Raw genomic sequence first — 5,616 nt, forward strand, 5'->3', positions numbered from 1 at the left:
AATTCCAATGCAGGCAGATTGTCCCCTCTCTCCTGCCCATAGGATTCTCAGATTACTGACTGGGTTGGGAGAGGGAGGGGTCAAAGTTCAGCAAAGCATGCAACTGTGCCATGAATATGTGTGTGATTGTACATATCAAGTTTTCACCCACCCATAAAATAAAGTTAGGATAAAGTGGATAAAACTGAATGTCTAGTCACTGTAGGCCTCTCTCCCATCTTGGTGACAAATAGCAGCAAAGTCCTTAGCCCAGAGACTTGTGGTTTCCTGCCTCTTCTTGGTTGCCTGCTTTCATATGCTTTGTATGTCACAGTAAAGTCTAAAAGGTTCTATTTCAAGACTGAATGTGGGTTCAGGTTGAATATTGCAGGATATTCCTTTAAGTTATGAACTAGATTTTGTACAACTTTATATCCCACATGTTAATTAGCACAGTATCTTGTATGTACTATGTACTCAGTAAATATTTGTTGAATGAACAAAAAAAGATAATGAAAGGGTTGAATGATAATGCAATGAGGAAAGGAGTTTACTAGAACGACAGTGTGTCATGGTGGAAAGCACACAGGCCTTGGAATCAGAACACTTGAGTTAAAATTCTAGCTCAATTACAGGTCATTCAACTTCCTTGTGCCTCGATTTCCCCATTTATAAAATAGGAATGGGGAATAGACCTATGGTTTCATTGGTATAAGAAATTCCCTGCCCTAATGTAGGTTAGCACTTTCTCTGCAACTTACAGTATTAGAGAGGTGCCTAAAACACAAAGAAGTTAAGTGACTTACCCAGGGTCATATAGCCAGAGATGGGGTTTGAACTCAGGACCTCCTGACTCTCCAGCTCTCTTGCTGCTATGCGAGTGTCTTCCATGTTTTTCCTCAGTAAAAGCAGAGAAAACATACTTGTCCTGCCTACCCCACAAGCTGGTTGTGAGGAAAAGCACTTTGTTAAACTATAAAATGTTATAAGAATATGGGCTTCTAGTTGTGTGACCTTGGAGAAGTCACTCTCTCTGGGTCTCAATTTCCCTTTCCATAAAATTGGGGATGTTAGACTAGAAGGTCTTTGAGGTTGGAGGTCTCTTCCAACCCCAGCGTTCTGAGTCCATGAATTAGAATTATTTATTCTCCAGAAGAGGAGGCTGGGGGGACATTTAGCTGGTACAATGGATAGATAACTGGCCATGGAGTCAGGAGGACCTGAGTTCAAATGGTACCTCAGACATTTGATTTTTACTAGCTGTGTAACCCTAGGTAAGTCACTGAGAGAGAGAGAGAGAGAGAGAGAAGAGGAGGTTGGGGGAGATACTTAGTAATTGTCAAGCTACTTGTTTCTTGTTTCTTTTTTTTTAATAATTAATTTATTTTAATTTTCAGCATTCACTTCCATAAGATTCTGAGTTTTAAATTTTCTCCTCTTCCCTCTCCTCCCCTCTCCCCAAGACGGCATGCATCTGTAGGCTCTGCTTATACATTCCTATTAAACATATTTTCACATTAGTCATGTTGTAAAGAAGAATTAGAACCAATGAGAGGAACCACAAGAAAGAAGAAACAAAACAAAGCAATGAAAGAAAAGGAGAGCAAATAGTCTGCTTCGATCTGCATTCAGACTTCAAAGTTCTTTCTCTGAATGTGGATAGCATTTTCCACCATGAGTCTTTCAGAGTTGTCTTAGATACTTGCATTACTGAGAAAAGCTAAGTCTCTCAATGTCAGTCATCACACAATGTGGCTTTTACTGTGTGCAGTGTTCTTCTGTTCTCATTTCACTCAGCATCAGTTCATGTAAGTCTTTCCAGGTTTTTCTGAAGTCTGCCTGCTCACCATTTCTTATAGCACAATAGTATTCCATTACATTCATATACTACAACTTGTTTAGTCATTCCCCAGTTGATGAACATCAATTTCCAATTCTTTGCCACCACATAAAGAGCTGCTATAAATATTTTTGTACATGTGAATACTTTTCCCATTTTTATGATCCCTTTGGGATATAGATCTAGAAATGATATTACTGGGTCAAAGGGTATACACAGTTTTATAGCCCTTTGGGCATAGTTCCAAATTATTCTCCAGAATGGTTGGTTCAGTTCACAGATCCACCAACAATGGATTCATTAGTGTTCCAAATTTCCCACATCTTCTCTAGCATTTATCATTTTCCTGTTTTGTCATGTTAGCCAATCTGATAGGTGTGATGTGGTATCTCAGAGTTGTTTCAATTTGCATTTCTCTAATAAATAGTGATTTAGAACATTATTTCATATGACTATAGATAGCTTTAATTTCTTCTTCTGAAAACTGCCTGTTCATATCCTTTGACCATTTATCAATTGGGGAATGACTTGTATTCTTGTAAATTCAGCTCAGTTCTCTCTATATTTTAAGCTACTTGTTTCAAATTGAAAGACCATTTTGTTGCAGAATCCTATGCTGTGTATCCAGGAGAGAAACAGTAGACACAATCTCTGTCCTCAAGGGGCTTACTGATAGAAGAGACATACACGGCACAAATCAAATCCCACAAATTCCACCACCAAAATATCTCTTAAAATTTTTTGCTTTTTGGAAAATTAGTATCTTGTTTTTATGTCACCTTTTCTTCCAAGGCTATCCCTCCTTTCTCTCTTCCTCCAAAGAATCATCTCTTTTATGATGGAGAGGGAGAGGGAGAAGGAGAGGGAGAGAGAGAGAGAGAGAGAGAGAGAGAGAGAGAGAGAATGAATGAATGAATGAATGAAAATAGAAAAAAAAAGCTCTGCAAAACTAAGCTCATCACTTATTGTGAAAGTTTATGGAATGTAACATACCCATAGTCCTCCACCTTTCTAATAAAGGGAAGTGTATTTTCTCATCTCTTCTCTGGGGTCAGCTTGGTCATTATAATTAGGTAACATTCCGTTTCATTTTCTTTTCCTTTTCATTTACATTGTTGTAATCATCTATATATTTTTTCTGGTTCTGTTTACTTCGCCTTTGTATCAGTTAATGTAAATCTTCCCATGATTCCCTTTGTCTTCATTGGTTTTTATAGTGCAATAAATATTTAATTACATTCATGTATCTCAGTTTGCTTATTTTCCCAACTAGACTATAAGCTCGTTAAGGGACACTCTTTCCTATTTCTTATTTCCCCACCTATGTTCACTCTTTTGGATGTTCTGTACCCAACAAGACTTCTGAAAATGCTGATGAATGCCTGAGAAGGTTTGCAACATAGTATAATGGGAGAGACCCTAGGATGTAGAGACCTGGGTTCATGCCCTGTCTTTGCCACTGTTACCTCTGTTGGACAAATCACTTCCCTTCTCTGGGTTTCAGTTTACTCAACTGAAAATGAATAGAGGTTGTGCCATATGAACTCTAAGACCTATTCTAACCCTAAATCTATGATTCTTTGAACCATTTCTGCTAAAGACAGAACAAGAGGAAATGAGCTTAAATTGTCATAAGAAAAACTGAATTAACCTCAATTTACACAAAATGTAAATGACTAAGGATGGTAATAGCCACTTCTTTTCTAAATTCAGGTATTAAATGAATATCCTCCAAATTTCTGTTCTTTTTCCTAATCCCCCTTAGTTTCTGGGGTGCTAGGTCAGTGTGGCCCAGGCTGGTCTCTAGTTCAAGGCAGGTACTTAGTTCCTAGCACCAAGGGCCTATGGGTAAGTCATAGAATCATAAAATATCAGTTAGTCAATATGTATTAAGAACTTACTTTGTGCCACACACACCATGCTAGGTGCTGGGTTACAGAGAAAGGTAAAAGACAGTCCCTGCTCTTAAGGAATTTAAGTCTAATGATGGAGACACATGCAAATGACTATGTACAAATAAACCACATACAGGAAAAATTTGAAAAAATCAACAGAAGGAAAGTGATATCTACCTAATGGAATTACTATTTAACAGAGGAAGAAACTGAGGACCAGAGAGATAAAGAAACTTGCTGAAGATCAAATTGTTTTGGAGCCAGATTCCTTTTTCTGTTTCATGCTGCTGGCTCTCACCAAAGGTCATTCATTCAGCAAACATGCATTAACTGTATGCTATTTGCAGGGCATTGTTCTAGGCACTTGGAGATGCAAAAATGGCATCAGTCTAGGAGAAAGATAAGATGTATTCAAGTAACTGTATTATAAAATAGAACTTATATGCATAAGAGAGATACAAAGTATTATCTTATTGTGCAACCTATCTTGCTTTACTATTCTATGGAGCAACAGGAAAATTCTGCCAGAAGTCCAGCATGGAGTTGTTATTGTAATTAATCGAGTATTGACTGAATTTCTTCCTATGTACTTGGCACTGGGGAGATAAAAAAAGTCAAGTGATTAAGTATTTATTAAATGCCTACCACATGCCAGATACTGTGCCAAGCTCTGGTAATATAAAGAAAACCAAAAACAGTCCCTGCCCTCCAGGAACTCACAATCTAACGGGAGAGACAATAACAACCTTCCCTCTCGGACCTCACATGGTTGGTTCTGTGTTCTGTTTCCTAGTTGTCTTGGGGAAGCCACTAAAGTCCCCTGTCTCTTGGTTTCCCCATAATTTTCCCTCTAAGTTTCTTTCCACAGCTGCAACATATGATCTGGATGCACTTACCATGTGTATTATAACCTTCTCTATCTGCATGTTGTCTATATACAGATGAGATATTCTGGAAAAACTAGGGAAAATCTCAGAGGGAAAGACACTAGCATTAAGGTAGACCTGGAAAGGTGGGATTTTAGCAAATATTTGAAGGAAGCCCAAAAAGCAGAGAGCAGAGATAAGGAGAAAGAATTCCAGACATGGGGGACAGCCAATGAAGATGCAAAATTGGGGGATGGTGTGTCTTATGTGAGGAAAAGCAAAGAGAAGAGTGTCATTCATAGAGAATGTGGAGGAGAGTTAAAGCTTCAGAACACCGAAAAGATAGGAAAGATCCAGGTTCTGAAGGGTAATAGGTGGGCAGGGTACCTGCCTGGGCTCATGGACCAGGGGCTCAATGGAGTAAAGACGCGCCCACAAAAAGCTAACATGAAATCTGACTGGGGAGGCAAGACCTACACAATTAGAGGACGAGACCAATTGTAATAAAGTACTAAGCTGGGTGGTGTAGACAATGACAGAAGATGCTAGAGCAGCTCCTTGTGGGTATTGTTTCATTTATTATATGTATGTATATCCCAGCACAGAACAGAGAGCCTGGCATATATTAGGTGTGATTGATCCAGAAAGCAGAAATCAGTATGCTTGATCTCTGTAAGCATGAAAAGTAGCCAATCACTATTCACTTAGAGGGGGTGTAACCGAGTATACACCTGTATTTGTTATCCTCCTTATTGGAAGGGATTTCGCATCCTAGAATTAGAGCTGAAGGAGAAGTGAGAGTTCAGCTAGTCCAGTCCTCTCATTTTATAGGAGAGCCAACACCCTTCCTTCTGTAACAATAACAGCAAGCATTTATATAATGCTTACTGTGTGCCAGGTGCTGTGCCAAATGCTTTGGAATTCTCTCATTTGACCCTCACAACAACCCTGGGAGGAAGGTGCTATTATTACCCTCATTTTACAAATAAGGAAATTGAGGCAAACAAGTTAAGTGACTTGCCCCGGGGTCACACAG

The sequence above is a fragment of the Petaurus breviceps genome, unplaced genomic scaffold, assembly GCF_028583685.1.
Source record: "Petaurus breviceps papuanus isolate PSGF00001 unplaced genomic scaffold, PetGlider_PUasm1.0 138, whole genome shotgun sequence".
Lineage (NCBI taxonomy): Eukaryota > Metazoa > Chordata > Mammalia > Diprotodontia > Petauridae > Petaurus > Petaurus breviceps.